Source organism: Nomascus leucogenys, chromosome 2, assembly GCF_006542625.1.
Source record: "Nomascus leucogenys isolate Asia chromosome 2, Asia_NLE_v1, whole genome shotgun sequence".
In the NCBI taxonomy this organism is placed as follows: domain Eukaryota; kingdom Metazoa; phylum Chordata; class Mammalia; order Primates; family Hylobatidae; genus Nomascus; species Nomascus leucogenys.
In genome coordinates this window covers 80932093-80948602 of record NC_044382.1, presented here as the reverse complement: position 1 = coordinate 80948602, position 16510 = coordinate 80932093, and the positions used below count along the sequence as shown (strand labels likewise).

Below are 16510 nucleotides of genomic sequence, written 5' to 3'. Positions count from 1 at the left end.
GAAAATCAAAGCTCTTGGGAGCCTACATGCCTGAGGGAAGTCACTGGATTAGAGGGGCAATAGGGGTTTTCTTAGGCTTCCGAGAAATCTGTGAAGCTTGTCACAGTGGTGGGCAAGGAAATCTGGGTTTCCTGTATGGTCCCCTCCCCTGCTTGCCATTGGTTCTTCACACTGCATTTCCACTGGTTGGCATTTGTCAGGGCTTCTTGAGAACTTGCATTTATGTAAATCGCTTGGGAAATCATGCTATGACATCACTTGCCAGTGTAATATTGCATCATTCTCTGGCCTTTTTCCCATGTCCTGACACTTTGAACAACTGCTCTCCTGACCGTAGCGCTACTACAATTGATTCTGTTTCTAACACAAATTTGCAACTGGTGGGAAGCCCAGGTAGGAAAGGGCTACCTTTAATGCAGCAAGGATCATGTGAAGTCAGAAGACCTGGATAATGCTGCAAAGTATCGCTGTGACCTTGGCTAAGACATTTACCCTCTCCAACTCTCAGTTTATTCATCTGGGAAATGATACGTTTGGATTAGCTGGTCTTGAATTAACACTATCTAAAGCTCACACTGTATTCAATGTACTGACAGAAATTCTAGAATAACTATTTCCTAAACAATGACAAAAGTCGGATATTTGTGAGCGTTCGTGATTGGGTATGGTGAAGTCATTTACCTCAGGGAAATTCCATATTTCCCTTTCTTATATTGACTATAAGGAATTAAATTATCTTTTGTAAAACTGATTTGGTGGATGTTGCCATATCTACATGGTTCTAGAGATGGCATAAAAGTTCTAAGGTTCCTCCAAGCCAAAAATGGCACATATGTATACAATGCTTTAGCCATTTCCAATTCTTCTGCCTCTGGGAATCAAACCTGAGAATGCACAACTAAAAATGAAGTTTCACGTCCCTCATTATGATCTATGAAAAAAATATGTATCTATAAGAGCAGAGGTAGGACCTAAAATTTCTGAACCCTTGCTAAGAATTTCTCAACTGATGGTTTCTCTTTTTTCCAACATCATGTCCTACACCCACAGTTTGTACAAGGAATTGAAATCCCACCCAGGCATTCTGTAGGCTTAGTGGGAGAAGTGAGAAATTGAATCAAGAAGGAATTGGATGAATTGAAGATATATCCCTGGGCAGGTGAATTCTATTGAGAAAATGTGTTGCCGTCCCCATACAACTTGGCCTGGCTTTTTTTGTTGTTGTTCACTTTTTTGAAGTATTAAATACAGTAAGATGCACAAATCACAATGAATCACAATAAAATATTAGCTGTGGCTGCACCTATGTAATTAACACCTAGGTGGGTCCTGGCTGAAATTTGAAGCCAAGATGTGTACTAAACACATCAAGTGTTTGGGGAATTTGCAGAAGCCTCTGATTTCTGCATGGGAAGTCATATGCAGGTGGTAGCATCCATCCCAGGCATTTCCATCCCTTGCTAGAATGAAGATGGACAGTTCTTTCCCATTCTGTATTTCTTATGTACCCCTGAGCCTCAAAATCCTCATTTTCTGGTCCTTTAAGTGTCAAATGAAAACTGGGAGGTTTTTGTAGCTCCATTTTCTTGGAGGTCAAATTAGAAAACTTCGTTCTTCTGTACTGTTTTAAAGAGCCAGGAGACAATGTGATTATTTTATCCAAAAGAAAAGAATGCCAAGGAGAACATGACAGCTGTCTGCAAATATCTGAAGGGCTGTCATATGAAAGAGAGATTTGAAATGTTCTGTATGGCCTCAAGGAGGTAGAAGTAGGAGCTAGAGGAAAATAGGTTTTACCTCAATATAAATAACTATCCAATGTGGAATGGGAAGCTTTGGGAGGTGATGGGTCTTCCAACACCAAAAATATTCAAGAATAAGTAAACTACATCAATTGTTTCCCAACTTTGCTGGTCATCAGATTCTCATGAGGAACTTTTAAAAAATTAGATTATCAAGGGCTCCACAACCAGATTCCCTGCTTCCATAGGTCTGAGGTAGACCACAAAAATCTGAGTTTTCTAAAGGTGCTCCAAGCAATTATGATGTTAAAGCCAACATGTATTGGTATTTGCACTGGGCCTGAGGATGACTATGTGTTTTAAGGATGATCGCATCACTCAAAGAGGAGAAGGATGTTTCCAGTTTTCATTTCCATAGGTAAGTTATATCCTTCTCCTCCTTGAGTGACATGATCAGCCAAACCAAGTTTACCTTGTAGCTGAATTTGGCTCATGGGCTGTCAGTTTTGAGCCTTGTAAATTATCTAAACGGCATTTTTAATCCAAATTTCTGATATTTTTATGTTTGACTCCTGAATTACTCTCTAATAGTCAATAATCACTTTTTCAACCCTTAAAAAATGCCTAAGAAAAAATAAACTAAGCTACCAGAATATCCCTTACATTTAGCACTTACTATGCGCTCAGGCTGTTCTAAGAATTTTGAAAAATTAACTCTTTCATCTTCAAAGAAGCTCAGTGGTGTAGGTACTATTATTACCCTCATTTTACAGATGAGGAAACTGAGCCCTGGGGAATTTACATAACTTGCCCAAGGTCACACACCTAAACTCGGCAAGCAATACTTAACCTTAGTTGTGCTGCCTCTCTGAGTATTTTCTAGAAAACATTAATTCATGCTTTGGTGGGCAGCCTGCTACTGGTACAAACATTAGCTTGTGAAAATGCCCAGGCACATGGGTTTTTCCATTCAGAAGTTTCAGATCTCAGAGCACTCACTGTGCCTGTGCAGCGTCAGCAGGGACGCAGGAGCCACAAGACACACACAAACTCAGAGGCAGCAAAGGACATGCTTTGCATGGAGAGACAATTGACCTGTGTAGAGACACCCACACTGGGAAACCAACACGAACGCCTGACTCATTATCTGGAAAGCACGGGAGGCATTCACAAAGTAGAGCCCTAACCTGCTGGGTGTTTTCAATAGTGGCCTGTGAATTTGAATGAGAACATGTTCAATATGTGACTCTCTCATTAAGAAAACCTCGTGAAGTCCTGGAGACAATCAAAGCGATGTATTTAGATAGCGGAAAGACCACCAGGCTAGTAGTGAGGAACCCTAAGTGTTCATCCCATTTCCATCACTAACAGTTATGTGAATTGTGATGTTATTTTCCCTCTTTGGACCTTAGTTTACCCAATTCTAAAATGAGAACTTTAGATAAGATTAGAGAGTAACAAATCCAGATGTTTGTGTAGATGAGGCAGTTAATGTAAATCATGAAACAAGCATTTCCCAATCCTCTTAGCTCAATTCTCAGCAGGTTTGGAGGCGGGTAACAGTAGATTTGAGGAGATGTATGGTAACTGAAACTTGGTCTCAGTGTGTGGCAATAGGGAGTGGTGAGGACTGTGGCAAACTGGAAAACACAAGCCTCATCTGAAGGATGACTACTACTTGGCTTGAGTTGATTTTTACCTTGGAGAAATAGACACCAAGTGTGGCCCAACATTCCAAGTAAAGAAAAGCCAGATGTAAAATATCTTGATTTTTAAAATGCAGGCAACTCTTTGAACTTTTTAAGAATATGATATTAGCCAAACCAAATTTACCTTGTAGCTGAATTTGGTGCATGGGCTGCCAGTTTTCAGCCTTGTAAATTACCTAAATGGCAATTTTAATATAAATTTCTGATGTTTTTATATTTGATTCCTGAATTACTCTTTGTTAGTCAATAATCACTTTTTCAATTCATTAAAAAATACTAAGAAAAGAAAGCCCACTTATTTAGGATTTTAAAACAAGGAACTTAAAGTTATGGAGAAGAGGTTCAATAACTGATATTTCTGCTACAGATGGGCCAGGATGACATCAAACATCTGGCTGAAAAACTGGAGAAAAAAATTAGACAGTCATTAGAAGTTCTCCCATATTTCCAAAACTCCAGATGGTTGACTTTTTCAGCCAGATGGGGTTTCAGCTTTATTTATGTGTCTGGAAACCTTCAGGGAAGCTGCAAAGATGTGGTTGAGGATGGAGGTGAGGAAAAGACATAACATTTATTAACTATTCTGTATGTGCCAAGCTCTGTGCTAGGTGCTTTTGTACGTGTTAACTCATACTTTTCATATTTCCTGTCTGCCCCCAGGTAGAATGTAGAATCTGTAAGAACAGGGATTACTGTCTTTGGGGCACTGCTCTACCCCTAAAACTTAGAAACAGTACCCAGTCATCACTTCTGCACCTGCAGTCCTAGATTTAATGCTGCACCCTCCCTTAGACAAGGGTTCAGAATGTGCTGGAGTTCTCTTACTCCCTTCCCTACTCCTGACCTTCTCCCAGTTCCTTTTTCTGTATTCTTTCTCCTTGCCACTAAAGCCTGAGAGGCAGATGGAAGAGAGAAATGGGCTGGAGTCTTAAGGCAGGATGGGAGTGAGTGACCCTGACTGTGTTTGAGGGTTGAGTCAGGATTGGGCAGGTGGTAGAGGTCGGAGTGTGAACATGACTAATAGTCAGACAGAACGTGTCCATAGCGCCATACTGGTTGTTAAAATACTTTCCTATGTCTTGATAAACAACTGGCCCAAGTCTTTCACCAACTCCCCACCACCACTGCACCCACCCTAGCCCTTACTGGGGCCGCTCAGATCCATTAGGTAAAGGGTGAAGACCCGGACCCACAGATGTCATCGTGACCTTGCTCTGGCCCTACAAAACCATTCATTCTGATTGTCTGGTCTTGTGTCTCATTGGTTGTTAAATATTCTAAATCTCATTCCCAGTCGTATCATCATTGGTGGAAAGAAACTTACTCCTCTTCTTTCTTCCTCAAACCCAATCTTCTACCTGACTGTGGGATTCCACCTACCTTAGGAAGTAGATGCCTTGAAAAGACTTTCAGTTGTTTCAATCTCTGAAATTTTATCTTCTGGATTAGAATAAAGGCAAGTGACCTTCATTCCAAGGTTGGGTGACCAGTGTGGGTTATTTGTATGGATAACTAGTGTGTGTCAAGAAAAAAATAAAACAAGAAATTAGGCAAAAAAGATGACTGTGTTCTTTTAATGTTCACATAGAGCACAGTGAAACAAGCTTACCCAAGGGGTCTTCTGACCCTCGGGGGAAATGTAACTTTGATTGACTCAGCTTTTAGTACAGATTCAGGCCTGGTTGCTACAAAGTTAGATATTTACTTGTAAAACACTGGGAAAATGCACATAATTTTTTTGTTCAGTAGATGTGCATGTGATTTTCATTCATTAGAGGAGATAATCCCAAATGTTGTGGATTTATTCTCTCCTCTCCTGAATATTATTCAGTTTTATATTAATTTAGTAATCTTATTTCAAAATTGTTTTTCACTGAAAAAAAATAGAACAACCTCCTTTGAACTAGTTTTGTCATTCTGCTGGTTTCCTCGTTGCTGAATTGAACAAAACTTGACATGAGCTATGTATTTTAGGAGAATTATGTTTTTAATAATTTAAAATTTCTTTGACATATGGAAGCATCGCCCAATGAAAACAATGTTTCTGAGGTTAAACAGAAGTGTAGAAAATCCCAAGGTTGTTTTAATTTTCTCCCCTCTCATAACCCTGCCACAGCACACTTTTTCAATGTAGGAACAAATAGGGCTTTAATAAGTTAATGAAAGACCACAGAGAATATGGGATGCAGCAGGGGCTTTGAGAGCAGATGGACCTGGGGGCTTATGTGGATCCTGTTATTTACTGACTGTGAGACCTTGAAAGTTGCCTACCCTCTGAGCGTTAATTTACTTACCTGTGAAATGGGGAAATAAAAGTAGCAAGTGCCATCAACTGTTTCTGTTTTAATTCTTGTGTTTCTTTCATTTCTTCTTACCTCTAAATAACATGTTGACCATTAGTTCTTGATTTATGCATTTCTACACAAGATCCATTTGCTAAGACAAACAATAAGTTAGCTTTCTTATACAAGTTCTCTTCTTCCTCCCAATACTTTTAGTTCCTCAGTGAGGTACCTGTGGCTCCAAGAAGAATCATTCATAATGATTGAGTGCTGGATTGGACACTTGCTTAAGCAGCATGGCTGCTCATGTGCCCACCTCAGCAAGGGACTTGGAGGGAACAACAGAGCTAAGAGGAGGCATGGGAGTGAAGTAGCCTGTTTGGAATGATGAAGTTCTGTGTGTGGACTGGATCTTGCTCTGGGTAGCTGAGCTGCCACCATTGTGTTCATATCTCACCTGAGAGAGCAGCCCATTAACCAAGAAAATTCTAACCTGGCTGCACAATGTTTGTGAAGATGTTGCCCTATACGAGGCTGCCTGGCTGAGGGGTCGAGTAGGGGCTGAGAGTTAGCCCACGCTCCGCTCACCAAACCATGCACCTTGGTTCAGAACTGAGTCTATCCAAAGGGAGGAGGGTCTATAATAAATGTTTGCAGGGTACTGTATGGGTCAACTACAGTCTCAACACCATGGGCTGTACATTTTCAGTGGAAGGAGTCAGGCAGGATGGAAAAGACTAGACCAGAGTCAGAGATTCCACACCAGGAAAGGAAGTTGCAGTGGGAAAGTACCATAGGACCCTCCAATAACCAATGCATGTAACTCCACAAGACAGTCAGCACGCAGATCCCTGCTACACAGAGTGCCTGGCCATTGATGTTAGCCAGAGAAGCAGTGACAGCAAACAAGAAAGGTTTACAGCCTCGCCCAGCTAAGTGAAGTGGCATGTTGGCCTTTTCTTTCTTCCTGCTCCCTGCAGGAACATACATACAGAAGGTGCTAGAATCTAAAGGAGGAAGGAGGAGGGATAGTGATTTGAATTCAACATGCAATTTGAAATGTTAGACAAAACTGGAAGTTTTAACAACCAAAAGTGACTGGGAAGTTATGAAATCTGCCTAAACTGTCATTAAGAAAATGAAGGATTTGATATAACGCAGTTGAAAGCCAAACTAAAACTGGTGCATGTTTATATCCCACTAAATTGAGACACATCAATAAACATAAATAATGTCATCATGCTTTGTCTCAGAAATTTTAACAGTTGAAAACTCTGCGGGGCATGGTGGATCACATCTGTCATCCCAGCACTTTGGGAGGCCAAGGAGGGTGGATCACTTGAGCCCCAAAGTTTGAGACCAGCATGGGCAACATAGTGAGACCTCCATCTCTACAAAAAATACAAAAAAGTTAGCCAGGTGTGCTGGCATGCTCTTATAGTCCCAGCTACTCAGGAGGCTGAAGTGGGAGGATGACTAGAGCCCAAGAAATTGTAGTTGCAATGAGTTGAGATCATGCCACTGCAGTCCAGCCTGGGTGACAGAGTAAGACTCTGTGAAAGAAAGAAAGAAAAAGAAGAGAAGAGAAAGAAGGAAGGAAGGAAGAGAAGAAGGAAGGAAGGAAAAAGAGAAGGAAGAAAGGAAGGAACAAAAAGAAAGAAGGAAGGAAAGAGAAAGAAAGAAAAAGAAAGAAAGAGAAAGAAAGAAGGAAGAAGGAAGGAAGGAGAGAAAGAAGAAAGAAAGAAAGAAAGAAAGAAAGAAAGAAAGAAAGAAGAAAGAAAGAAAGAAGAAAGAAAGAAAGAAAGAAAGAAAGAAAGAAAGAAAGAAAGAAAGAAAAAAGAAAGCTAGCTCACTCAGTGGTGTATATATATATTATGATGTGTAGCTATATCTCAGGGTTTGACAAACTACAACTAGGCCAAATTCAGCCCACTGCCTGCTTCTGGGCAGCCCATAGCTAAAAATATTTTGTACATTTTTAAGTGGTTGAAAAATTAAGTAATATCCAATAATATTTCATGACAAATAAAAAAGATATAAAATTCAAATTCCAGGATCCATAATCCTAAATGTTGTCAATAAAAAATTTATAGAAACTTGTTTTCTTTCTTGTCATTTATATTTCTGTATAATATCCTCAATTTTGCTGCTTGGCCTGCAAAGCCTGAAATATTTACTATATTGCCTTTTCCAGAAAAAGTAAAGTTTGCCAAACCCTGCTATATCTCATTGCAGAGACATGTAGGAATCTATAGTAACATTCTATTTCTAGAAGGATTATTTGTTTTCCCAAGAGTTTTGAATTGCTTTTCTTTTTTCTTGCACCATCTGCCTTTATCACAGACCATTCATGTGATCAGATAGTCTTTCTTTCCCAGAGAATTCTCACATAGGTCTGATTTTCCCTTCTCTCATGGTGTCCAGGAAAATGTAGCCCTTGTCCAGGTACACAGGGAACAGTATCTGCTCAGACTGACAAAAGAAGAAAGCCTTGGGAGCCAGTGTTTCTACTGACAATAAAAAGAAAGGAACACTATAGATAAGTTTGACAGTAGACTCTGTAAGACACGGTTACTCGGTGGGTGACCCACAACAGGCAGCTGGTGTTGGGAGTCTAGGTACGAATGCTGTGTCATTTAGCTCCATGGATGAGGTTCAGTATGCTCATGAAACTTCATGAAAGATACATGAATGGGCACTTCTATGAAAGAGTCTCATACTACAAAATGTTAAAAATCACAAAGAGAGAGCTTAGAACAGAAGTGAAACTGAGGGTGACACCTAGGGTCATCCAAACACAGATGGTAATCAAAGGTATGACTGTACACAAGAAATGTCAGAAAAACACAAGGAAGAAAAAGAGGGAAAATGATACCCTAAGTAGCACTAACATTTATGGACAAAGAACAGAGGAGCCAGTGAGACTCTGGAAAGGCAGAGATAAAGGAGGAGAAGGAGAATTCAGGATTTGACTAGCGTTTTGTGGGTCTGCTGAAGCTTTTTCCAAAATGGTGCAGATGAATGACAATGTCTACTACTAGAAGCCCTCCAGCCTAAGAGAGCTCTCTGCAAGGCAGGAACCCCACCTGTGGCCTGCCTCCTGGATTTGCATGAGGTGGCTCACTTCCAGGGCAAGTCTGCCCTTCTTCCTGGGATCAGTCAGCAGATGAAATTGTGTTATGGATCCTGGGAGCTGTTTCTAAGGAAGCTGGAGAGAGAGAGGATGGGCCATGACAACCCCAGAAACAGGTGCCAAGTAACTAGGGAAATAATTATTTTTAATTTCTTTTTTTTTTTTTGAGATGGAGTCTTGCTCTGTTGCCCAGGCTGGAGTGCAGTGGCACGATCTTGGCTCATTGCAACCTCCGCCTCCTGGGTTCACACCATTCTCCTGCCTCAGCCTCCAGAGTAGCTGGGACTACAGGCACCTGCCACCACACCCGGCTAATTTTTTATATTTTTAGAAAAGATGGAGTTTCACCGTGTTAGCCATGATGGTCTCGATCTCCTGACCTTGTGATCTGCCCGCCTTGGCCTCCCAAAGTGCTGGGATTACAGGCTTGAGTCACCGCACCTGGCCTATTTTTAATTTCTTAATTTTTACTTTCTAAAATCGTTTTGAGACAGGGTCTTGCTCTATTGCCCAGGCTGAAGTTCAGTGGTGGAATCAGAGCTCACTGCAGCCTCGACCTCCTGGGCTCAAGGGGATCCTCCCACCACAGTCCCATGAGTAGCTGGGACTACAGGCACATGCCACCATGCCCGGCTATTTTTAAAATTTTTTGTAGAGATGGGGTCTCGCTATGCAGGCCAGGATGGTCTTCAACTCCTGGGCTCAAGCAGTTCTCCCACCTTGGCCGCCCAAAGTTCTGTGATTACAGGTTTGAACCACCGTGCCCTGCCCAGAAAAAATAATTAATAGCTAATACTTAACAAACACCTTCTATGTGCCTAGCAATGACTATTGTGGTAGATTGTGCATTCATTTGTTTGTTTGTTTTTGAGACAGAGTCTTGCTCTGTTGTGCAGGCTGGAGTGCAATGATGTGATCTTGGCTCACTGCAACCTCTGCCTCCCAAGATCAAGTGATTCACCTGCCTCAGCCACCCAAGTAGCTGGGACTACAGACCAGCGCCACCATGTCCAGCTAATTTTTTCCATTTTTAGTGGAGACAGGGTTTCTCTGTGTTGACCAGGCTGGTCTCGAACTCCTGGCCTCAAGTAATCTGCCCACCTTGACTTCCCAGAGTGCTGGGATTACAGGCGTGAGCCACCGTGCCTGGCCTCATATCTGGGCCAGCGCCTGAGCATTTATTCATTTAACAGACACATGCTAGATGCCAGGCACTGTTCTAAGGATGCACCACTTTACAATTATTATTTAGCCCCTCTGATTTATTTGAGAGATAGATACTACTATTACCTCCATTTTATAAACTGCACATAGTTAGTAAATGCTGGGCTGGGATTTAAACTGTACCTTCTTCTGTTTCTCATTAACTGTATTCTGGACCCTTGGATAAAACCTTAGCATAAACAGGCGAAATTGAGCCTCATCATAGCCCTGTCTACTACTAGTCGTCTGTTTTACCAGCAAGGAGACAGGCTCAGAAAGTAAAGTAGCTTGCACAAGATCACTCTGCTAGGTGGTGACAGGGCTGGGATATAAACCACAGTCTCACCCTAATCATCACACCACACTGCCTTAATTTAAGGACCAGGGCTGGTGGGTTGGGTCTCCTCCAACCTGCTCAATCCTGTGTCAAGGAGAGCTCAGCATCAGTCAGAGGCTCTGAACCATTCAACCACTGGAGATATTGTGAAAAATAATTCACCCAATGTCTGCCAATTCTGATACTAAATCCAGAAAGCAAGGTCAAGGAAAATAAATGATAAAGCCAACAAAATTGAGACATCCTAGCACTAGGCTGTGAAGAAATAGCACCTCTGGAGATCAAATGTAAATTTTTCTTTAAAAAGGTAACACTAATGATTTGGAAGTGAGAAGAGCAGGGAGTCTGATGGGATGCAGGTGAGCAAACGATTTGAGGTTCTCACATCTTCTACGCTGGAGTTGGGGTGTTCGCCAATGTGGGGATGGCATCAGGTCCATGGCTGTTCCACTTCCTGAGGAGTAAACTTGAGCATATTATTTATTTGACTTCTTTGGGCTTTAAACTCTGCTTCAGGCATGAGTCAACCCTACCCTCACTCTCACCTCCAGGTTTTGGGCTTGGATGACTGTGTAACATAGACGATGAGAATCTGCAGCCAGGTTCTCATGCAGCACTCAGATGGCCAAAAACATCTTTGAAAGGCACCAGACTTGCAATTGACAAATATACCACCAGGCCTGGTTCTTACTGGCCTTGGGCTTGAATGGGCCAGGAATGGGCAGCTAGGCTGAGATTTGGGCAGGCAAGACCCAACACCATCTATCCACCTTTTAGCCTGCAGGTTGTAGGAAATGTTATCAAATATCTTATTGCCACCCAAAAAACTATCTGCCACAATTCCCTGAACCACCAGCCTAGAACCACAGCCTGGTGTATAGTAGATCCTCAATAAATATACCTTGAATTTTTTTCCAGAAGAAAGATAATTCAATTACCTTAAGCTTCTCCTAGTGAACCTATACTAATCCCTAACAATTACTGTTTTACTCTTATGTGCTTACAAATTACCCTATTAATAATATCTCCTATAATTCCAGCCACAATTGTTTACAATTCAGCAGCCTGTAGTTTGAGAGAGTCTAGCCCTCCAGTCTTGAAAATCTCAGCCGAGTGCAGTGGCTCACACCTGTGATCCCAGCAGTTTGGGAGGTCAAGGTGGGTGGAACACTTCAGGAGTTCAAGACCAGCCTGGCCAACATGGTGAAACCCTGTCTCTACTAAAAATACAAAAATTAGTTCAGTATGGTGGTAGGCGCCAGTAATCCCAGCTACTCGGGAGGCTGAGGTGGGAGAATAGCTTAAACCTGGGAGGCGGAGGTATGAGGGAGCTGAGATAGCACCATTGCACTCCAGCCTTGGCAACAGACAGAGACTCCATCTCAAAAAAAAAAAAAAAAAAAAAAAGAAAAAGAAAGAAAGAAAGAAAGAAAGGAAAGAGAGAGAGAAAAGAAAATCTCAATGTTATTTGTTCATTTGTTTTTTTTTTCCATTTTATCCACGAAGATCATCCAGAGTAGTTTAACAGTCTCATTTTAAAATTCCCTCAATATCCTGGGTGCAAACTCAGGAAAAGAAAAAAGAAAATATATGTTGTATGGACATATTGTGCACAAATCCCACAGACACTGTTTCTATTCCTTGTGGCTAAGAGTCTATATATACATTTGGTCACCTGCACATTTAGGAAGTGGAATTTCCACCACTCTGTATTGTGTACCATATGCTGTTTGACATCATGCATAGCTGCCCTGGAATACAATAATACTTACCTGTTAAATTAAACTGGTCCAAAAAAACATGTTGAGGTAACTGTTGAGGTGCCTTCCATCACCTCATTCTACTGTCACCTGTAGAAATTGGTTTTGGCAGACAGCAGTTAATATAGATGTATATTTACAAATCATTTTGACCCTTTGCAAATTACAGGACAGCAGAACCAATTAGCTGTTTATTAGCTTAACGTGCCCTAAAATATGTATTACCAAGTAAGTCCTGATTTTTCAAAATGTTACTTTTCACCAAAGACGAATCTGGCAGGCAGGCAATCAAAATGCTCTGGGTGTTTGGAGAAAAATAGAAAGATCAAATCAAGAGGCAATGATGTTAATCTGAGCCAAAGGTCTGCTGCGCAGCATAATAATTGCTCTTTTCTGCTTTTTCACTCTTTAGTGAGTGATGGCTTAGCTCCTGATCAGTTGGGAGACGGCAGGGGTTGGGTTTCAAGAGATAATAGGGCCTGGACCAAGGAAATCAGGTCTGGACCACCCCAGGATGATTTTCCAGTTAGAGTCCCTGGGGCTCAGCTGCAGTGACAGCTCATTGGCTTAAGAAAGAGATAATCTTAGCATAGCACAGTGGACTTCTTCCAAATTACTGTAAAGCAGAGAAGGTGCGTTGGGGTGGGTGGGGATGAAATTGTAAACGGTGTGGTTAAGGTAGGCTTCCCTGAGAAGGTGACATTTAACTCAAAATATGAAGGAGGTGAGAGGCAAAGCCAAGTGGCTCACTGGGGGAAGGGCATTCCAGGCAGATGGATCAGCAAGCGCAAAGGCTTGAAGGGGGGAATGTGCCTGGAGTGTTCAAGAAAGCCAGTGTGGCTGAAATGGGGGAGTGAGGAGGAGAGAAGCAGATCAGTTTAGGATAGTGCAGTCCGGGTCATGTAGACCCATGAAGGGAATTGTAAGGACTTTGACTCTTAATAAACTGGAAGCCTCTGAAGGATTTTGAGCCCAAGAATGGCTCTTGAGTTCGCCATGTCTGAGTCTTCTTCTCAACTGCACTATTTGCTGCTTGACAGGGAGAGTACTTTGTCCCGTGACCTCCCTTGCTTCCCTCAGGCAAGTACTTTAGCTCTAGACTTTTAACACTTTTGCCTCACCCTTCTCTATGACTGGGTGCAGTGAAGTAGCACTTCATCAGCACTGTCTTCCTTCTTTCACTGAAGACAAGTCCGTGGTCCTTTATTTTTTTTCAGTATTTCATTTCTCATTGTGGAAAAATAGGTTTTTTTAAATGACGTTGATGTAGACGTTTCTAGTCCTTACCAAATCTTGCAAAGCTCCTAGAATCATCATTCCTGCTAGGCAGCCCCATCCCAACTCACAGATTCTCACCTTTCATTGGCTCAGGCTGGTGTTTCCTCCTGTGCAGCTTCCCCTTCTCAGCCTGGAGATCCAACAAGAGACGCAAAGTGAGTGATTTGAATTTAGGGGGACCTACAGCCTGGGTTCCCTGCACCAGATGTACTTATTGAGCAGCTACTATGTGCTAGACCCTGTGTTGGGTCCTGAGGATTTAGCAGAAAATAAGGCAGACATGGTTCCTGTCTTTCGTAAGCTCACAACTGTGTGGGAAAGACGCTGATAGAGTGCACCCAGGTGAGCAAGGCATGGGGCTCCTGCAGCAGAGAGTATCCATCCTAGAATAGTCATGGCAGGGGTGTCACAGAAGTGTTCTCTTAGGGTTTGTGAGTCCCCAAGGTGCCCCTGGTTCACAGTAGGTGCCCAAAACACATTTGCCAAACACACAAAAAGGCTTGTGCAGCATACATAGGGGAGAACTGACCTCTTCAAGTACTCGGGGCTGGAATAGAAATGAGCTCAGAGATACTTGTTTCTTATCCTTAAGCAGAGAGGAAAGAGAACATGAAAATAGCCTACCCCTAGAAATCCATGAAGACACACTGAGTGATTATACATTTTCTCTCTCTTTTTTTTGTCTTTAACTTTAAAAAAAAAAAGAAAGAAATCCTGGATATTTTATTGTTATTATATTCTTTCGAGTGGTATATTTTTCCTATTGTATTTTGTTAATTAAAACACTTTTTATAATATGAAAGTAATGCAAAAGCATGTTCTCAATATAAATGCTTAAAACAAAGTACACAAGACAAGGTTTCCTTTGTACCCTCACTATAAACTCATCTCCTTTCCTCAAAATGACAGCTACTTCTAGTTTGGTAAATAGCCAATAAATCTCTCTCTTTTTTTTTCTCTACCAACTCAAAGAGATTAGGGAGCATACATTTTTTCTTTCAGTTCAAATTCTTCGTAAGTCACTCCACAACTTTTTAACAATTATCTTACAATTTATTAGACATTTAGTCATGCACATTATTTTATATTATTTTATTTTTATTTTTGTCATGTAAGTTGAATTTATTCAATTTTTTTCAACTTGCCATTTATTTTTCAGTTAATAAAGTGTCCTAGAGATTTTCCTACAATTATCTCACAATTTATTAAGACATTTAATCATGCACATTATTTTACATTATTTTGTTTTTATTTTTTGTCATGTAAATTGAATTTATTAGATTTTTTAAAGTTGCCATTTATTTTTCATTTAATAAGGCATCCTGGAGATCTTTCTACATCAGTAGAGAAGTCTACTTTATTCTTTTTGGTGCCTATTTAGTACTTTGAAACATTCCATTATATAATTGCTTTTTTTAAATTTTATTTTAAGTTCAGGGGTACCTGCGCAGGCTTGTTATAAAGGTAAATTTGTGTCATGGGGATGTGGTATACAGATTATTTCATCATCAGGTATTAAGCCTAGTACCCTTTAGCTATTTTTCCTGATCTTCTCCCTTCTCCCACCCTCTATCCTCCAGTAGGCCCCAGTGTGTGTTGTTCCCCTCTATGTGTCCATGTGTTCTCATCATTCAGCTCCCACTTATCAGTGACAACATGCAGTATATGGTTTTCTGTTCCTCATGCACACTATTTTAAACATCAAATCATACGGAAGGGCTTTTCATGAGAAGCATCCACGCCAGAGATACTGCTTCTCCCCACCCTAAGTCCTATTACCCAGAGCAAGCTTTTTTAAACCATTTTTTATTCAGTCCTTCTGGTGGTTACATCCTTATCCCTACATAATATGTTCATCCCTCTATTTCTTGATTTATAATCTATTAACTTCCTGCCATGATAGGTGAGAGTTTAGCTAACTCACTCCTCCCTCTGTATTGATTAACTTTCTAATTTTTTAAAATAACGTACATCTTCATTTCTTCACCTTGCGTAGACTGTCTTAGCTTCACATTTTACAGAATGAGAAAGTTCACATTCCTCACTTCCACCTACCCATGCCTGTAGCTGTATTTTTACTTTTTCATCATCAAGATTCACTCTGGTTGCATCCTATTCTGTAACTAGACCAATGTCTTCCATGCTTGGGCTATGGATCGATTCTGAAGTTTGAAAACCAATGAACCTTATTCTGATTATGTAGATAATGTTCAACGTGAAGCTGAGTCATTTTCTGAGATTACATTTTTCTCTTTGTGGTTTCAGTGTCACAATCTCTGAGTCACTCCAAGAAAAATGTCCAAATGGAGTTGCCTAATACTTAACCAGTCCATCAAAATCATGCCATATATTTATTTGCATCACACTTGGGCTTTCTGGTACAGTTTTCATTTTTCCTGGCATTTCTGATGGACTCAAGGAGTTTTTTTTTAACAGATCATTTAAGAGCAAAATTTGGCTTTTTTAAACACAAGCCCTGTATAGGACGAAACACTTTTCTGGAAAAATAACTCCTCTCCCTTTTTTCCTGCTTCCTCAGTATAGTATAGCAGTTAAGAGCTCAACCTCACCAGCTTGCCAATATGGTACAACCTCTTCTGTACTAAAAATACAAAAATTAGCCAGGCTTAGTGGTGCATGCCTGTAGTCCCAGCTACTCTGAAGGCTGAGGCAAGAGAATCACTTGAACCCTGGAGGCGGAGGTTGCAGTGAGCTGAGATCACACCATTGCACTCCAGCCTGGGCGACAGTGCGAGACTCCATCTCAAAAAAAAAACAAAAAACAAAAAACAAAACAAAAAAAAACTCAACCTCTACCACCAGATTGCTTGGGCTCAAATCTCAGATCAGCCACATATGGCTGTGCAACTCTGACACATTATTTAATCTCTCTGTGTCTGTTTCCTCACCTATAAAAAGGGGGGATTGTCATTATACCTACTCATAGGGTTGTTATAGGTAGTTAATATTTGTTCAACACTTAGAGCAGTGCCTGGCACATGTAAGTACTAATTTGGTGTTGGTTATTACCATTTTCCTGGGATAAATAGATTGGACAGAATCTAC

General features: G+C 41.0%; 1 protein-coding gene across 3 annotated transcripts in view; it reads left to right on the top strand.

Annotated features, from left to right (window-relative positions):
• CACNG3 (calcium voltage-gated channel auxiliary subunit gamma 3) overlaps positions 1 to 16510 on the top strand; it is a 106515-nt gene that overhangs the window by 2379 nt on the left and 87626 nt on the right. The window lies entirely within an intron of this gene.